This window comes from Triturus cristatus, chromosome 8 (genome assembly GCF_964204655.1).
Source record: "Triturus cristatus chromosome 8, aTriCri1.1, whole genome shotgun sequence".
NCBI lineage: Eukaryota > Metazoa > Chordata > Amphibia > Caudata > Salamandridae > Triturus > Triturus cristatus.
Genome location: NC_140591.1, coordinates 1,131,062,461 through 1,131,081,010, shown reverse-complemented (window position 1 = coordinate 1,131,081,010; position 18,550 = coordinate 1,131,062,461). Strand labels below are relative to the sequence as shown.

At 47.0% G+C, this 18,550-nt stretch overlaps 1 protein-coding gene across 1 annotated transcript in view; it reads right to left on the bottom strand.

Moving 5' to 3' along the window:
* Positions 1-18,550, bottom strand: part of LONRF2 (LON peptidase N-terminal domain and ring finger 2) — a 264,732-nt gene that overhangs the window by 56,333 nt on the left and 189,849 nt on the right. The gene's annotated exons all lie outside the window — the stretch shown is intronic.

Genomic DNA, 18,550 nt, shown 5'->3' with positions numbered 1-18,550 from the left:
TTGTAACTCAGTTTGAACCTTTTCTGTTACAACCGCTAGATCCTCCTAACTCTCTGTGGTTTGTGACCAACTGCTGTATAGCCACTCCTGCAGAGTGTGCATGTGGAGTTGTGCATGAGTGATGAGGGGAATGCATGATGCTATCATGCCCATGAGTTTCATGAAAGTCCTTACTGTCAGAGACTGACCCTTCTGGTAGAAGCGAGTTTGTCTGATACCTTGTATTCTCCTCTGGGTCGGGGATGCCTGTGCAACCTTGGAGTTTAATCTTCCTCCTAGCACGGTGATTTCTTGTTCTGGCTTTGTTGATGACTTTTTGTGGTTTATTGAAAAACCCAATTTTTGCAGTGTCATGATTACCTGATGAACGTGTAACATCTTTGCTTTGAATTTGCCTTCACCAGCCAGTCGTTTAGCTAGGGATAGACGTGGATTCTTCTCCTTCTTAGGGATTCAGTAACTGCTGCTAGGCACTTTGTGAAGACTCTTGATGCCTATTTTATACCGAAGGGCAGGACTTTGAATTGGTAGGGAGTGTTCTCGTGGAAGAACCAGAGGTATTTCTTGTGAGCTTGGTTCATGGGGATGTGCAGATAAGCATCTTTCAGATCTATTGTTGCCGTGAAATCCCCTTTTTGTAGCTGTAGGATTAATTTCTGTAGTGTTGACATTTTGAAATGTTGCGTGCAAATGAATTTGTTTGTGAATATGAGGTCTAAGGTGGGTCTTAGCATGAGATCTTTTTTTGGTACCAAGAAGTAAGGTCAATAGTTTTCTTTGTAGTGTTCCCTCCTTGGTACCATTTCTATTGCTTGCTTTTGTAGGAGTTCCTTTATTTCCTGTTTTAATTGTAAGAGTTCTGCTCTTAAGAACCTTTTCTTCTTTGGTGGATTTGATGGGGGTTTGTTAGCTAGTTCTATACAATAGTCGTGGCATACCACATTTAAAATCCAACTGTCTGTGGTGATGTTTTCCCATTAAAGTAGGTGATGCGCTATTCTGCCTCCCACTGGTGTTTTGTGGGGGTATTCTGTAGTGGGCACGTCACTTTAAGTTTGCTTCTCCCCCTCTTCCCCTGCCACGAAAGGGCTGCTTTGGTTGCTGTTGCCAGGCTTGGTATCCGGAATGCAGAATTAATTGCTGTCCGCTGCCCTGTTTTGCTGTTGACCTATACATAGGCATGACAACCCGCATGGTAAAGACCAGGATTATGGAACATAAGAGTAACATTCGATGCCAGAAAGTGACCACCAAACTCTACACCCACTTTAAAACGATGAAACACCAGACAGATTCCATTAACTGGTTGGTCTTGGAAGCACACCCTGAGATGTCCCAAAATTCACTGTTTAAACTTGAGCAAAGATGGGTACTGAGAATATCTTCACACGTAACTGGTCTCAACGACGACATCCCTTGGTCCACACTCATTAGATAAGCATGCTCCTTGGTAGGACCTGTGACCCTTCTGGAATTCTTTATTTGTCCTGGTTATGCCTACGACCACCTTGGCAAAACCTGTTAAACGTTGGATGCGTATCACTAATCAACAGCAGTGATGTTCCCTGTAAATACACCTCTTGAATAGATCAGGAACTATCTAGATCCTTGTTCCACTGCTTTAATAATAGATACACTACACTGGTATCTTATTATTTTTTCTTGATGTGCTTTTTCCCCCCCCCTGTGTGTCTTTATGTGTCGGTCCCCTAAGCGTCTGGCGGCCGCCCTGTTTTTAGACCCCCCTTGCATGGGCCACTTATGCGTTGCCTGTCTTTAATAATATTATTGCCATAGCAACCGACCACGTGAGTGCATCTATCCTCGTGGGACTTTGTTAACCCATCACGGCCCCTGTGAATCTCACCACCTTTGTTCACATCATTTTTAATTTCCCACACCCCTTGTGTTACCTGCAGTATGGCATCTGGCTACGTACGCGTTGCCTGTCTTTAATAATATTATGGCCATAGCAACCGACCACGTGAGTGTATCTATCCTCGCAAAACCACTTCCCTATAGTTTCCCCGGATCACCTACACCAACATGGCCGCACCTATTTCGTTAACCAATGGGATTGTCATAACCGTTCTGACAACCTATCCCTGTAAACACCCCGACCCACGGAGTTTCACTTCCCGGTTCACACCGGAAATGGATGGTTGCTCGCTCCACCAGTTCCAACATGGCCGACCCGTAATTTTCTCTTCGACCAATAGGCTTGTTACTACCCTAGTCTGTGATACATCCCGACATCCTTATCTAGCAATCACCGACTTCGCTCGGTACCCATCCCAGGTCCGGCGGTAGGGGTAGGTCTTCGTTCCCATGCGTCCCTTGACGCAGGTGAGTGCATCAGGGCTCGTACACACCGTCGTCCAGTAGGTGAGTTTGGGTAATACTCAAGGAGGATTCTTGACGCCTCCATGACCTCATTGGCGGCTTGAGCGAGGACGTCCTGCTCTGATCCATCCGCTACCAGGGGCGATGGCGGTCGCCCCCCATTTGTGCTCTAGGGTCCCTTGTGGCAACCCGTTCCTGACCGCATTGACCACTTCTTGGCGGCGATATGCCCTGGCCCCTGAGCATGATGGTCACCATGGCTGCACAACTAATCGCTCTTGTCAGCACCTTTTGACACTCAAGGCTGTCATTACCCTCTGATACTGCCCTCACCACATGGGTTACCGGGCGGACCGTGTCACTTTATATTTTATTTCTAATTTCATTTTGTCCCTACCTGGTTTCCCTTTTACTCCAGGACCCACGTTAGGAGTCCTTTGTACCCGCCGGAGACTGTTGCAAGATTACCTTGCTCACACAAGAGGTGAGTTTATAACTTCCGCTCTGTCTCAGCCCTTAGTCCTGTCTTTTTAGAGTTTTTAATTTATTCTGTCTTTCGAGACCATTCAATACCCTCCCTGAGAGCTTCACCGAATAAGACTCTCGATGATTTCAGCTGATGTTGTTATGTATGTATTGCTTATTCGTACAGTTTTGTCATGTGTTTTCTGTCTCCAATCTTTTCTTAGGTGACTCCTGAGCACCTCTTCGGTACGTAGAACCCACATACCTTGTTGTAGATAGTTTTGTTTTCCCTGATCCTGATGAATTGCCGTGACCAATTACTGGCCTGAAGGGCAAGAAACATGTTGATCCTCCAGAGAGTAGGGCATACACAACTAGCATCATAATCACTAGTAGCTATCCCCACCTCACTTTCCTTTTAACTAGGCTGTTTACCACTTTATTAAACACAATTCTTGTGGACTAACAGTACCTATTTTATTCGTACACCACATCTACACATCCTAGGGCCCCTTACCCCCACAGCACCCTTCGGCAGGAACAGAAGATCCCCGCCAAAGAGCCCCAATTTTGGGAGCCCGTCAGGAATTGCAGCGCCGACCTGACGAGGGGCAGGCTCAAATGATGAAGCATGACACCTAGCTTGCTGGGTGTGTGAGGGCCCTAGTTCCAACTAAAGGGTTTCCCCCCGCCTTTTTTCATGGCAAACGACATTTTGTGCTGAAATCACTACTTTTGCTTAACTTATCTGAGGAACTTTGTACCCTTTTTGTCTTACTAGTTGCTTGGGTATGTACACTGGACCTCGTTAAACCTACCCATCTATCCCTCCTTTTGTTGACATCTTTTTTTGGTACCAAGAAGTAAGGTCAATAGTTTTCTTTGTAGTGTTCCCTCCTTGGTACCATTTCTATTGCTTGCTTTTGTAGGAGTTCCTTTATTTCCTGTTTTAATTGTAAGAGTTCTGCTCTTAAGAACCTTTTCTTCTTTGGTGGATTTGATGGGGGTTTGTTAGCTAGTTCTATACAATAGTCGTGGCATACCACATTTAAAATCCAACTGTCTGTGGTGATGTTTTCCCATTAAAGTAGGTGATGCGCTATTCTGCCTCCCACTGGTGTTTTGTGGGGGTATTCTGTAGTGGGCACGTCACTTTAAGTTTGCTTCTCCCCCTCTTCCCCTGCCACGAAAGGGCTGCTTTGGTTGCTGTTGCCAGGCTTGGTATCCGGAATGCAGAATTAATTGCTGTCCGCTGCCCTGTTTTGCTGTTGACCTGTTGAGAAGACTCCCCTTCCTGTGGGTCTTCTGAGGTTAAAACCTCCTCTCTTGAAGGTGCTCTCTGTGGAAGGGCTCCCATAGCTCTGGCAGTCTCATTGTCCTTCTTTATTTGCTGAAGAGATTCATCTACCTCACTTCCAAACAGAGCGTCTCCTGTGAAGGGTTTGTTAATTATTGATGTTTGGACCTCTTGCTTGAAGCCAAAGATTCGGAGCCAGGCGTGCCTTCTTAATGTTGTGCTGTGCACATTTGTCTGCTGGCTGTATCGGCTGCGTCTTGGGCTGATTTCAGGCAGATGTTCGCTAGGTTTTTTCCCTCCTGTATGATGGATTTTGCTATTTTCGTATCCTCTTCTGGGAGCTTGTTCATCAGTTCTTTGATGTCATCCCATTGTAGGTGGCCATATCTGGTGAGGAGGGCATTGGAGTTTGCAATGTGCCATTGCGTTGCTGCCTCCCTCTCTATCATTCTCTTTCCGAGGGTGTGGTGGATTCGGCCTCCGATGGTGTGGTTTTTCCCTTTGTGGCCCCTTGTTTGACGCCTGCCTTCATCAATTTCGACGATCCTCCCTAGTCGGTATCCCTGGGGTGGGATCCGTGGGTTTCTTTTGGTCACAGCTGACCCTCGGTCATTGTTTTCTTCGATGTCTGGGCTGCCTTTTGCAACTTCTTTTTGGGGTCCTTGGTTTCTGACGGGAGAGGGTTTTACCTTGTCCGTCTTCTTCTCTGTGTCCTTAGTCGCCTTCTTCGCGGAACGCCTCTTCTCGGCATCCCCTTTGAGGATCTCGACGTCTGACCCTCCTTGTGTCGATTCTGCGGCCACTCCCTGGTCGTCCTCGTTGCTTGAGAGGCCCAAGTCCCTCAGCGATAGTGGTTTCTGGCTTTGGAGCATGGTTGTGTATTGGTCCTCCCTTTGCTTTCGGCGTGCCTTGAGCATCTTTGACACAAACACCGTGCAGGCCTCGAAGTATTTATCTTTGCGATCCCTCGGCAGGCAGAGGTTACAAACGTTGTGTGGACCATGTTGTGCAAACTTGTGGTGGCAATTTGGGCAAAATTTGAAACCGGTATTTTCCATGGCACCTACATTGCCTTATTTCGATCCATCTGCATCGTTGCTCCGTCTGGGTCCCTGACTGTGAAAGGTGTCTGGAGCTTTATGTCTTTCTCCGGTATCTTCTCAGTCGATGACGGATGGTTTTCTCCCTCAAAAAGAATCTGAAGATGGCCACCATGCACAAGGGATGGGCCTAGCACCAAATGTTGGCCTAAGATGCCCCAAACAAGAAAACAATAAAAAGAGAAAACAAAGACAATCGGACCGAACCACTAGATGGTGGAACAAATGCACAGCATGTGAATCCAGAAAAGGATTCATGCGGCAAAACTGCTATACCCCCTTGCCACCATAAAGGTAGTTTGAGTATGTGCGGCTTTGAAATTGGCGTCTCTCTAATGCATAGGTTGAGTGGCCTTCAGGTAAATGGCCCCAGTCGTTAATCACTATCAAATGTGCAGCCCAGTAGTATGGCCGTATGTCTGGAAGAGCTATTCAACCCCCCCCCCCCCCCCCCCAACATTGTATTGATTGCGCTGCAGTGCCTGCAACACCACTCTTGGGTGTCCCTCATTTCCATAGTAGAATCAGACTTCTCCCTCTACTGTGGCAAAGATGTCCTCTGGGAATTTATGAGATGTGCTTTGAAAAATATAACCAAGTTTATGAAATTTTATCTTCTACATGGCGGCCCTCCCTAGGAGCATCAGGGGTAATGATTTCCATCTTTCTATGTCTCCATGGAAGTCTGGCAGTATTCTCTGAATATTATGGACGAGACTGTCCTACACGTTCAAGGTCACGTATAGTCCCAAATATTTGAATCTCTCTCCGTCTATACGCATGTGTCCTGGGATGTCTTGTATATCTAGATGTCCTCCCACAGGAGATCGGCCTGATTTATCCCAGATAATCGATAGCCTGCATAGGCTCCATACTGTTCGAATATTTAGAGCACACCCAGGAGAGTTGTATTTGGGCGAGTGACATACAGAAGGAGATCATCGGCACAGAGTGAGATCCGCTCATCCTCTATCGTCCCCTCCCTGTCTCAAAAGATTGATGTCAGGGTGTGCTCAAACCACAAGCCAATGGTTCTGATGCGAGGATAAACACAAACAATAGGTGGGCAGGGGGTATCCCTGTTTTGTGCCCACCCCTCAATGGAGAACCCCGCGGACAACACTCCATTCACTCTCACACTAGCCACCCGGTCTTTATAGAGCAGCTCTGTCCATGCCAAGAACTCGGGAACAAACCTGAACTTTAGTAGGGCCGGCCTCAGGAAGAGTCAAAGAACGGCAATAAATGCCTTCTCGGCATCTAGGGACAGAAATATATGAGGGTCCCCTCTTGATCGAAAGGTCTCCAACCAATTTTAGAGCCTGCGGGGATTGAATCTTGTTTATATCTTTGGCCGACAGCCCGATTGGTCTTTTTGAATAAGGGAACTTATGGCAAGGACTGTGGCCAAACCTTTTGTTTCAATATTTAAAAGTGAAATTGGGCAGTAGGAGCTGCATTTCCCGGGCTTATGAATCCCCACTATTGAAGCATTGTGGAGATACACTGGGAGAATGCCCTCCACCTTGGCCTCTGTGAACATTTTAAGTAAGTGTGGGCCCAGGTGCCCAGCGTTCCTCTCAAAGAGCCCTGCCAGTATTCCATTAGGGCCAGGGGTTTTCCTGTTTTTTTTTGTCTATGGCAGCCACTACTTCCGATAGGGTAATTTCTTCCTCTAGGACCAGTCGGTCGTCCGGTGTCAGAGTTGGGGCTGTCACCCCACCTAAGCAGTCTCTTATCTGGGGCATGTCAGCAAGTGGACGGGCCTTATAGAAGTCAGCGTAGTATCGTGCAAATGTATTGGCAATCCCCTGTACTGAGGTATAGGAGTCGCCATTATCGCTCGGTTTAGTATGTACCCATCGTGCCTCAACCTCCTTTCCACTTTATCGCCTGCGTCATACAAGTGGCGTTTTCGGCTCCTGGTGTGACAAAGCCTGATATTACCTACAGACTATGGAGATTTTACGCACAATAGAGTGGTCTGTCTCTGCCCCGAGCTTGCCCTTCAAATTCCACAAGTTCTATCTCCTGCACCTCTCTCTTCTTTTTGTGTGCTATAATGTTTTACTCCCTATGTCGGAATACAGTTTTATATGACTCCCACAGTGTGACAGCTGATTGCATCGAATCCTTGTTTTCATTAAAGTATAGTTCCGTGTCCACACTTATTACGCAAGCAACTGTCTCATCTTCCGGTTCCCAGGAATTTAGACTCCATCCCGTCTTAGATCTACAAGATTCAGCCCCTATCATGAGCTAGAGTGGTCTGACAAACCCCAGGCCAAATATTCTGCCCTCGGTCTCCTCTACCTTCATTGTCGGGGCTAGAATATAGTCCAGTCTCAAGAACACTTTGTGGGTACTTGAGAAGTATGAATATTTACGGTTGTTGGGATTGCAGCGACGCCAGAGGTCCCTCAGTCCCAAGGTTGTGATAAACTCCGCCAGAGACGTCACCTCCGAACCAGGCGCGGATTAACATAGTCAAAGTCTTCCCCTATGATATGCATAGTGGAGCCAACCTCCAACATTATCTCAGCTTCCTTATCTTGTGTTTTTCTTGGCAGTTGCAGCGGGGCATATATGCTAACCAGGATGATGTCTCTCTGTTCCCACATCTCTTTTACCGCGACATATGTCCCATTGGAGTTGATTCATGATCGATCTACTTTGAATGGGGGGTGTTCGTCTAATCAATCAAAGAACTTTATTCGGTTATTATGAGAAAAATAACCATAAAAGCACAGTTCATAGATCATACAAGAGAAATCCGAAAATGTAATAAAAATTATACACAAGGGCTAAAAACATATAAAAATCATATCACAATTGAAGTACGTGATTTAAAAACATTTTTAAGAAAAGCAATAACAGAGGCAATAGTGAATACATTATCTAGAAATTGCAGCGCCAAAAATGCAGGGCGACATCGTCTCAGTCCCAATCTTTTTAACACAGGAACAATCCATCTTTTTCTAGGTATAGAGTAGAATGTGCAGAAAAGCAATATATGAATAGATGACTGTGCTGACACGTCGTCGCATGGGCAGTTACAGAGTGTTCTCGACCAGTCATTTACCTCAGGGAAACTTAAGGATCTGTGTAATATGATCAGTCTAAACCGCGTTAGCAGAAATCTATCATAGTCTCTTGTAAATAATAGAATGTATGGTTGTATAGTTGGGGAGATCAGAGTGAGATGATGCGCTATGACCGTAGTCTTGCCCATTTCCGTCATGATTCTGGTTTCACTCAGGAATTGCATACATCTGCTTTTGAGATCCTTCCTGGGTAGTGGAGGGGTCATTGTAATATTCTGCGTGGCCGATTTGACATAGAAATGTTTTAACATATTCAAACCATCTTATATGCTTTACCCCATCAGTTCCCAATGCATCCTTCAGAATGTGGCGGTTAAAAGCGGACTCATCAGTAGTCCAAAACCTATGCCACAAAAGAACAGGCTGAATCTTAATCACATCCTCTAAATATGGCAGGCCCAGTTCTGTATGACAGATATATGTTGACGTACCATCTGGTACTGCGAGAAGAAACCTGAGAAAAATATTTTCAGCTGTCTGGAGTGAGTTGATATTAGCATATCCCCAATTACCTGCTCCATAAGTGGCAATCGCTACGCATTTTGCTCTGTATATGCGTAACAATTCACCAGGGGAACGTCTGCCTAGTTTTCTGCTAAAGTTTGTTAGTGCCATCATTGATTTACTGAATAACAGCCTTCTGGCTTTGATTGCCCTGCTCCAAGACCCTGATTGATCAAATAAAATCCCTAGATAGGAGAAAGAATTAGTGTTCTCCAATGCCTTCTTGTTAATAAAAATGATATTTTTATTTTTATTTGACCCAATCCTGCAGTTCATTGAGAACTTTTAAAAGCAATTAATTGTGAGACCCGGATTAGTCATAAAATTAGTAAAGGAAGTTACTACCCTTTGGAGACCAAGGGGTGTACGGGCCATCAGGACCGCGTCATCTGCGTAAAGGAGTGCAGGGATAGGGCGGGTTGCTGCTAGTGGCAAGTCCCTGCATTCCTTGACCAAGGTAGATTCTAGGTCATTTATGTAAAGCGTGAATAGGAATGGGTCTAGGACACAGCCTTGCCTCACTCCTCTTGACACTCTGAAATTCTTGGTACAATCTCCGTCCTGTCCAAAACGGACCCTCGCCCTTGCCCCGGAGTAAAGCTGTCTTAGAAAGGAAATTATAGAATTATCTACCCCCAGCCCCTCTAAAATTACCCAAAGTTTTTCATGGATGACACAGTCAAATGCTGACGTTAAGTCAACAAAAACTAAAAACAGCCTTTCCTTTTTCGCTTTAGTGTACTTATCTAGTAGAATATGTAGGTTTAGGCCCTGGTCAATTGTGCCCAGGCCTTTGCAAAAGCCATATTGTAAGTTACTTAGAATGGAATGTTCCTCCGCCCACATCTGTAATCTATCTAGAATCACACGCCCTATTATCTTAACTGTGGAATCCATTAATGAAATTGGGCAGTAACAAGCTTGATTCACCCTATCGCCCTTTTAAAAAATGGGGACAATTATAGATTCATAACAAGATGATAAAAACCCCCCTGGAGCAGCATGCATTAAAAAGTTGCGTTATAAGTGGTCCCCACAATGCCGTATTAGTTTTAAACAGGTCAACCGGAATGCTATCCGGTCCCGGGGCCTTACCGCCCAGGCTAGCAGTTATAGCCACATTAACCTCGCACAGTAAAATCCAATGTAAATTTTTGGAAAGTAGGAGGAGACTAAGTCAAGCTCAGTATCCGAAGTTCCCTGGTCAACTAATGTTTGATTTGTATAAAGCTTTGAGTAGTGTGATACCCACTCTAATTCTGATATAGCGATCTCTATAGTAGCTTTATCTTTTTCAACACAAAATGGCGCATTAACCGCCTTCCAAAATGCAGCAGAGTCTCGGTCGATTGATGCCTCATGTAGGGCATTCCAGGCTTCCTCTTTTAACTTTTTCTTCCTTGCGTTTAATGTCCACTTATAATTTCTTCTGGCTTTCCTAATAAGGTCCTGGTCCTTCTCTCTGGCCTTTAATGCGTATTTAAATTTAGTGTAGGCCTTAGTGCATTTGGAATCAAACCACCCTTCGCTATGATTATTATTCCTTTTTACGTTTACCCACAGCGTTTCTTTGATTTTATTTGAGATGGCTAGGAAGCTCTCTATAATGAAGGGATGAGAAGAATTTTAATCAAGGCAAGCATAGAACATATTTTTACATCTCGTCATTAATTTAGTGACAAACTCCTCTGGGTCCAATTTTGCCCATTTCAATGCATACCCATTTTGCCGACTCAAAGTAATATTCTTCAGGAACTGCATAGATTTACCTTTCGTGTTAAAATCTTGTTTATACATCATGATGTCAATACTTAATGGAAAATGATCGCTAAAGGAGATATCGTGGGTAGTAAAGTTCTTAATACGGGAGCAATATCTACTAGGTATCAGAATAAAATCTATCGTAGAGAAAGTGCCTCGTCCATTAAAAGTCGGGCTAAATGGGACCGCTGGTGAACATAAGTTGTTAGCAAACCCCATATCGCATGAAAACATGATGTCATTCAAAAGATCTCCATATGATGTGTGCAGAAAGTGTGGAAAACTGGTATCTTTTCCATAAGTAATACCACAAACCCCCTTATCACCATTTTGACAGAGAACAGTTGAAATCCCCGCCCCATAAAACAAAAACATCTTCAGTTGGATAAGTTTGCAAATTGTTCACTTCTCTATTTAAATTTCTCAGAATTCCCTCCAACAATTCCGAAGGGGCATTGTTATAAAAGTTCAATATCATCACACATGTTACCTGATCTATGTGTATACTGATGATTTGATAGTATCGATTGCTAACAACTAGTTCAACTGTTCTCGTTTTTAGATGGTTAGAAATATAGGTGCAGAGATCCCCCTTCGCTCTACCATGGATCGATCTTACTGCTGGGGTGTGAAATGTTTTATAACCACTCATATGGATTGGCTTCTCTGCCCATGTTTCTTGCAAGCAAAATATCTCACAATTACATACATAATCAATCCATACACTATTGGTCACTTTTGATTTTAAACCAGCCACATTCCAAAACATAATCTGGCATTTAACTTTCCTGGCTTTACAACCATTCCCTCCCTCGCCTCCCTCCGCCTGCAAAGGAATATATGCACTTTGGGATATGGGGGTGTGTCAAGACATCCTCCGTATCTAAGGTTATAGGGTTAGGAGGCACTGTGGTTACAACTATTACTTGGGCTGGTGGTAGGGTTATTGCGTCACTGGATCTGGTTATTGATGGTCCCATATTACAAGAAACATCCAGCCCACTAGATTTTACAGCTTGAGTGGAGTTCTCTGATCTCAGTCAATCAACCGCTTCGAGATTGTTAAGTCTGTCAAAGCGGTTATGAGTGGGAATATTGAACTGTCTCCTATAAAGTGGAGTATGATTTTCCCAGTTGCTGTACATAGGTTGGTAAAAGTAGCCTAAAGAAACTAGACTAATGCATGGACCGCCCGTGGGATTATCTCCAATTATACTCAGTATCAATTTTACTAAGTTGGGGGTTTTAAATGACAGCACTACACAGTCCCCTGGGAGTTTTTTAGGGCCTCTGCCTAACCAGCCCACTCTCCTTGCCATCTTAAACTCATTAAAAAAGTTCTCAGTTAGACCGGTCCTGGAACCTAGCCACTGTAAGGACTTGTTCCTTAAAGTGTCCCAGGATTCTGAAGTCCCATCTACTAATGTGGGAACGTTGACTAACACTACTACATAGGGCGCAGCAGCTGGCGGTAAGTCCAAGTGAGTGGTGTGTCGTATCCTCTGATTCACATGCACACGATTAGGATTTAATGGTGTTGGAATCGAAGTGGGCATGATCACAGCTGATGAAGTAGTGGGTGGTTGAACCTCAGTATTAACAAGAGAAGTTTGTTGAGTTATATTAGGTGGCCTATATCTTAATATGTTATCGGTAACTGTAACAGAGCTGGTGTTGTTTGGCTTTGTGATATTAATATGATGGTCGTGGTTGCTCAATAGGGTCGGTACACACATATTCTCGGGCACTGGGGGCTGAAGTAAGTCCAAGCATTTAGCTAAAGTTGCCTCCATATTGCCTATTCTAGTAGTCAAGCTACTTAGACTCTCTCTAATTAATAAATCCAGAGCATCCAATGTTTCTTTTAACTTTCCAACCTCACTCTGTGTACGCATATTAGAGCTAGTTAATGATTTTTCCCAGTTTTCTGTTTTATTGACTGGTGTGGACTCTACCCTTTTAGGGGCCATTTTACGGGTTTTATGGGAGGACCTCTCAATTAGAGGGTCTGGGTTCTCACAAGTACTGGGACAGTTCTCAGGATTCCAGGCGCGCTTATCCGGTCATTGTTTTTGCACATCATACTCCTGCTCACTACCTGACAAATGATCTGAAATGTTCACCACACATCCATTTAGGCCTGATATACTTCTCTGAGCCACCGGTTGATTAGAACTAACTTCCACTAAATCTAAAGCGCCCTCGTCGGCTCCAGGTTTTAAGGCCTCTTCCACTGTTGTGATCTGCCGTTCTATGGCACCTACAGCTCCAGTTAAATAGTTAAGTAGGGACTGACGGGTATGTTCCCCTGATTTAGCTAGCTTTTTATTTTGAATGCTCGCCATTTTTCTCTTCCCCATACTGACTATATCACAATAAAATCACATATACCAGGAATAGAATATAGTGCCAAGACTATAGTAAAGAACAAGGGATAAAAATAACTTATCAACACTTCTCAGAGCGCTTTGTGCCCCACGTTCGTTTCCTTACAAATAAGTAACGTCAGATCATAATCCACCTCAAAACAAAGTCAATGGCAAGTGTCTACAAAATCCTTTTCAGGTTTCCTCTTCGTTAAGATTATAACCGTGTCACAGTACCTTAGTGCGATGATGAAAGAGGTGTGGACCAGCCTGGCCTCTATCGGTCTCTGACAGGACCGGTCTTCGCCCGGTCGTCACCCACGCACGTCCCGCGTCGCGTGACCGCCGCGAGGACTTTCAAGCCCCTCCAGGGGCTGGGGCTAAAGTGCAGGGTGCAGTTTAAACAAGGGACCAGCAGCAAAGGTCCGATTCTCCTCTCCCAGTCTAATCAATATGGCCACCCCTAGAGAGCCTGTGTTAAATCCCTGGTGGGCTAACGTCTTGTATGCCCTCCGCCCAGAAATTTGCATTGGGAGCCCTGTAATTGCGTCTCCAGGAGTAAAACCACATCAGCTTTCAATCTCCTACGGTATGTGGTAACCACACTTTATCCTTTACGTCAACATGACAACTGTCTCACAGGTCAGGACTGGGAGGTCTGTATCCCCCTTCCCGGTTTATGATCCCACCCTGTAACTCAAACACCCCAAGTGCTTACTGACCAACCAGTCTTAGACCTGTGGGAAAAAAATACCAAAATGTTTAGAACAGAACAACCTCACTGGTGTGTTGAGAGTCTCTTGAGAGGCGTATTGTGCAGACTCTCTATCCTCCAGTTCTCTGCCTGGCCAGTCTGCCCATTCAGTCATCTCTCTCATCTTGTGCTGTAGCCATGTCAGGATCTGCAGAGACACCGGCCATGGGGTCAGTTTCCAAGTTAGTTACTGCCACGAGCAACGGGTGATTTCTCTCAGATTAGGATGAGAACTCGTGGTCCGACAAGTCTGTGGCATCTCTCTGATGCTTTGCCTGCTTTTTGTTCTCCAGCAGCCGGGTCAGTTCCCCTTCCGTGGCAGATGAGGGGCCAGACTTTAAGGACCGCTGCCTCACCAGAAGGGGAGTCCCAATGTGCTTTCTGCTCAAGGTGCCATTGTGGCGTCCCCTCCCTGTTCTCGGAATTTCAGGTTTGTGAGGCATGATGTTGCTGCTCCTGTTCTTCTCTTCCCGGCCTCAGGGGAGAAAGTTCTTCTATCCAGGTCCATGCCTCTTTGAGGGCCTAGAAGAAAATTGCTTTACCAGTAAAGATGATTTTGAGTTTGCCAGGAATAACATGTACTGAACGTTGAAGGCCTGTAGTTCCATTTTAACAGAGTCAAAGGTTCTTCTTTGTTTTTGTATTTCACAGGAGTAGTCAGGGAACACCATGATTTTAGAATTAGCATGTCAGATCTCACCCTGTTTTCATATCTCCTATAGTATCATGTCCCGATCTCTGTAGTTTTAGAAACCGGCGTTTACTGGTCATGGGGAGTGGCTCCCGTCGGCGGTTCTGCACTTTGCGTTCTGTGGACCCGCTCAATCACAAAGCAGGATGAGAACTGCAACGCAGGGAGGGAATCTCTCAGCCATTTTTCCAGAAAGAACCTTGCTTTTGAACACTCGATACCCTCTGGAAAATGCACAAAGCGCAGATTGTTTATCCTTGCGAGATTTTCAGCATCATCTACCCTCCATGAGACATTACGATGGTCTTGACTAGGCAAAGTAACCTCCGAGCGTACCTCGCCTATTTTCACTTCCAGGGTCTCTCTGGAGGAGTGTATGGCTTGTAGGAGTAATGCATTATCTGACATCTGCAGGGTCTGCTCTTCCGGCCCGGTGGCCCACTAACCTCGTATATCGATCTATTTTCCCTTGCTTCGGCGGCCTTGAATCCTTGCTGACAGAATGTTCAGCGATGGCAGGGCGCTGTGACCGAGAGAGAGCCCGCGACACAAGCACTATCTCGGTCTTTCTCCTCTGTGTCCCGTGTGTTGCAAGGGGGTCTGTTAGAGGTGCATTATGATTACCGGTGGGGTGTCTCTCAGCCCGGTCCAAGGGGCAGCCAAGTTCAATTCACTTATCTGGCCTACGGTCTTGTGTTCTGGAGCTGTCGCAGCCTCACCTCAGTTGATTGGCACCCCTTTCTCAAGCAGTTTATGTCGGTCTCACCCCTTCGTGTCTCTCATGAGGGAGGAGGGCAGTGACCAGATGCTTCGGTGTGACCAGATGGATGTAACCGGGTCTTCAGTCCCCTTTGTGTTTCCTTGGGTTTCCTGTGGCTATCAATACCTTTCCCTCAGTCTGAGACTTCAGTGTTGCCAGCATAGGCGCTGAATGAGCAATAGGATCTACCAGCGCAGGAGGTGGGGGCCTGCGGATCTTTCTCCACTCATCATGGTGCCGCCTCTCACTGAACCACTCCACTGGGGGCCTGGAGGGTGGGAGAGGACTCTCTCTCCAGTATCTTGAGCGTGTCAGTGGGAGATGTCGGTATCCAGCCCTTTGGTATCTTCCCCTGCTGGGCGGCCTTAGGTCTTTAGGTTGCTCAGCAGCAGGGGCCGCAGGCGGCCGTTCCGTCTGCGAGGCCCTCCTCTCGCTACCTCTGCTTCCTTAGGGGACAGTCTCTGCTCTCGCAGCACCGTGGTAGGCCACCTCACCTTGCACCACGAAGATGGTCTCCTGGCTGCCGCCGTCTCAGAGACAGAACATGGCTTATGCACATCCTGCATTTGAAATATTAATCTGCGCAAAATCCTGGAATGTTTTAAGGATATTGTTAGCAATGGGATTTCTGGTTGGCTAGGGCTTGCACCAAAGCCAGGCAGAAACCACCACTCTAGTCAGGGCTGGGAAGTTACACGCCAAAGATAACCCCTGCTCACCCCCTTGGTAGCTTGGCACGAGCAGTCAGGCTTATCCCGGAGGCAATGTGTAAAGCGTTTGCGCGCGCACCCAGCAACAACACCCAAGGCCCACCACAAAGGAAACTCCACACAAGGTATTATATAAAAATAGCCTTTGTATTATACCAAAACACATTAGATAATATTCACACAATTTACACTGTGCCAACGGGCACTGGGCAGAATTTTACAAGGGACTATTTACACGGGACAGGGCCACATGGACCACTGTCAGAATTAGCACAAATCACCAATTTGTACATATAGGACATATACTAACTGTAACACAAATTAGCACGGTAGAGCACAACCAGTAACTACTGGCGCAATAATGACCTCAGCGTCATCACACTAGCAACAGGTATAAAACCTATCCTGCATCCATCACAGGGGCATAAACACATTATGCAATTTCTCTTTGGTCTAACGCATTAGACCTAACCACCTAAGTATAACTACTCTAGGGGCGTACATAACACAGGGAAGTACAATCTCCCTAACATCAACCTAAACAGGTAAGACAACCTCCTAGGCAGAAATGACCACATTTAGAGGTATAAAACACAGGGTGCGCAAAACATGCTATACACAGTACATTTCTTAGCACCCAATCACATTAGCATGAATCACATGGTGCGCAAAACATACTACACAGTACATTTCCTAGCACCAAAATCACATTAGAGTCCAGGTTGCGCCAGAACCTAAACGAAGCAGCTGCCCACTACTTGCTGGGCAGCTGGGGACAAGAACAGGGCCTAAACGCTGCAGCTGGCACTAAGTGCTGCGCAGCTGTGGAAGGCACCTAGGAGGCATGGTGGCCCCTGAGACAATATGCCAAAACGTTGGAGCCATCTGGCTCAGAAAATAACATGTCCCCCTGGAGCACACCGGCTCCTTTAAGTCATATGCGCCAACCGTTGGAGCCATGTAGGCTCAGAGAACAAACTGGCACACGTGCTGGAGCCACTCAGGGCTCTGAAATAACAATATTGGCCGGCGTTGGAGTCCCCTCTGGACTCTAAATAAAGAATGCCCGCCTCGTTGGAGCCTCACTGGTCTCTAAACAAATATGCCCCGCGTTGGAGCCTCGTGGGCTCAGAACACTAAGAAAATGCCCCCGAAGCTGGAGCACACTAGCGCTCTAAAACTAACACCGCCCCAACCGTTGGAGCCTTCTCTGGGCTCTGGAATGTCAATGCCCCCGACGTTGGAGCGCCCCCCTCTATCAGGCGGGGGGGGGGGGCGGCTCATGAGATAGGCCGGTCTGGGACCGGCACCCACGACACACGCACGGAGTCCCCCAGCCCTTCTCTTACCGGGTCTCCGCAGTAGAGGCTCTCTCCTTCACCCGGGCCCCCTCCTGGGACCCGGGACTCAGCCTCACAGCTGCTGCATGCGGGGCTTTCTTCTTCCATTCTCTGGGAGGCGGGGTGGGCTCCCGTTCTCCCTCGTTCCCACATCGGGGCTCCCATCGGCTTACGGGAGACCCGCATCGCCATCGCACTACTTCCGGTCCCGCCGCGGCCCCGCCCCTGTCACAGGCGGACTTGCCTGACTTCCGGGGCGGCCGCGGCGGGACCCAGAGCAGCAATCTCGGTGGCCGGCAAAGTCGCGGGGTGGGCACCCGCGCATACAACTAAGTAAATAAACGGGGTAGGCACCCGTATTGGACTTCAATAAGCGGGGTGGGCACCCGCATTAATTAGGAAATAAGAACGAAGACGCAGGGTGGGCACCTGCATACCAAAGGCAAACGACCAGCGGGGTGGGCACCCGCAAGGCACCGCGATGCGGGGGAATCGCTACGTCGGGATTCCCTCAGAAGATCGCAGCCCAGCGCTGCAAAGTCACGGCACAGGCTCCCTCCTGAATCAAAGGGGCCAATTAAGATAAAGCGCTCCCAGGCGCTAGAAGACAGCAAAGGTCCTGGTGCAAGGGAAATAAAGCAAATCGCCCTAAAAGTCCTGGAGGCATCAAGGGGGCAATGCAGGGCCCAGGGGCCAGCACACAGGGCCCTCCAGCAGGGAGGCAGCCCCCATGGCGGTCCCTCCTGAGCCCCACCAGCAGCAAGCCCCCTCCTGTCAGGATCCAAAGCAGAACATTTTGTAAGGGGACACAGCCCCTTTTTATACACCGAGTACCTTTGTCTCCAGGTGCAGGGGAGGGGCGAACCAGATGCAACTGGTTCTTGAGCACTTTGTTTTGCTCAGCCCCTCTCCCTATTCACTGGACAGGCCAGGGTCATTAGTCGCACTACAGGGGGCGGAGCCAGCATTGCGTGGGGAAAGCCCAGCCCTATTCAGGTTCCAGGTGTACTCCTCCCACCCATCTAGCTGCTGATCTCCCCATTCACCACTGGGTGACTCCTCCTGACTCTGGGGATTCCCTAGCCCGTCACATGACCTCAGCCAGCCAATCGCCAGACAAGGCACTCATCTCACACTGCACACAGAAATGCCCACTTCTAGAAGTGGCACTTCCACACTAGGTACATTGACGCCGCACACATCATCGCGCAGCATTTCATCACACGAGTCCGCACATACCAAACTCGCCCTGCACTCCTCACGCATCAGGAACTAACATGGTCACTCAGATCCCCCATGCATTCCTATGGGAGGGCAGGTCAGTCTCACTCAATGTAACCCAGAGCGCACGCACT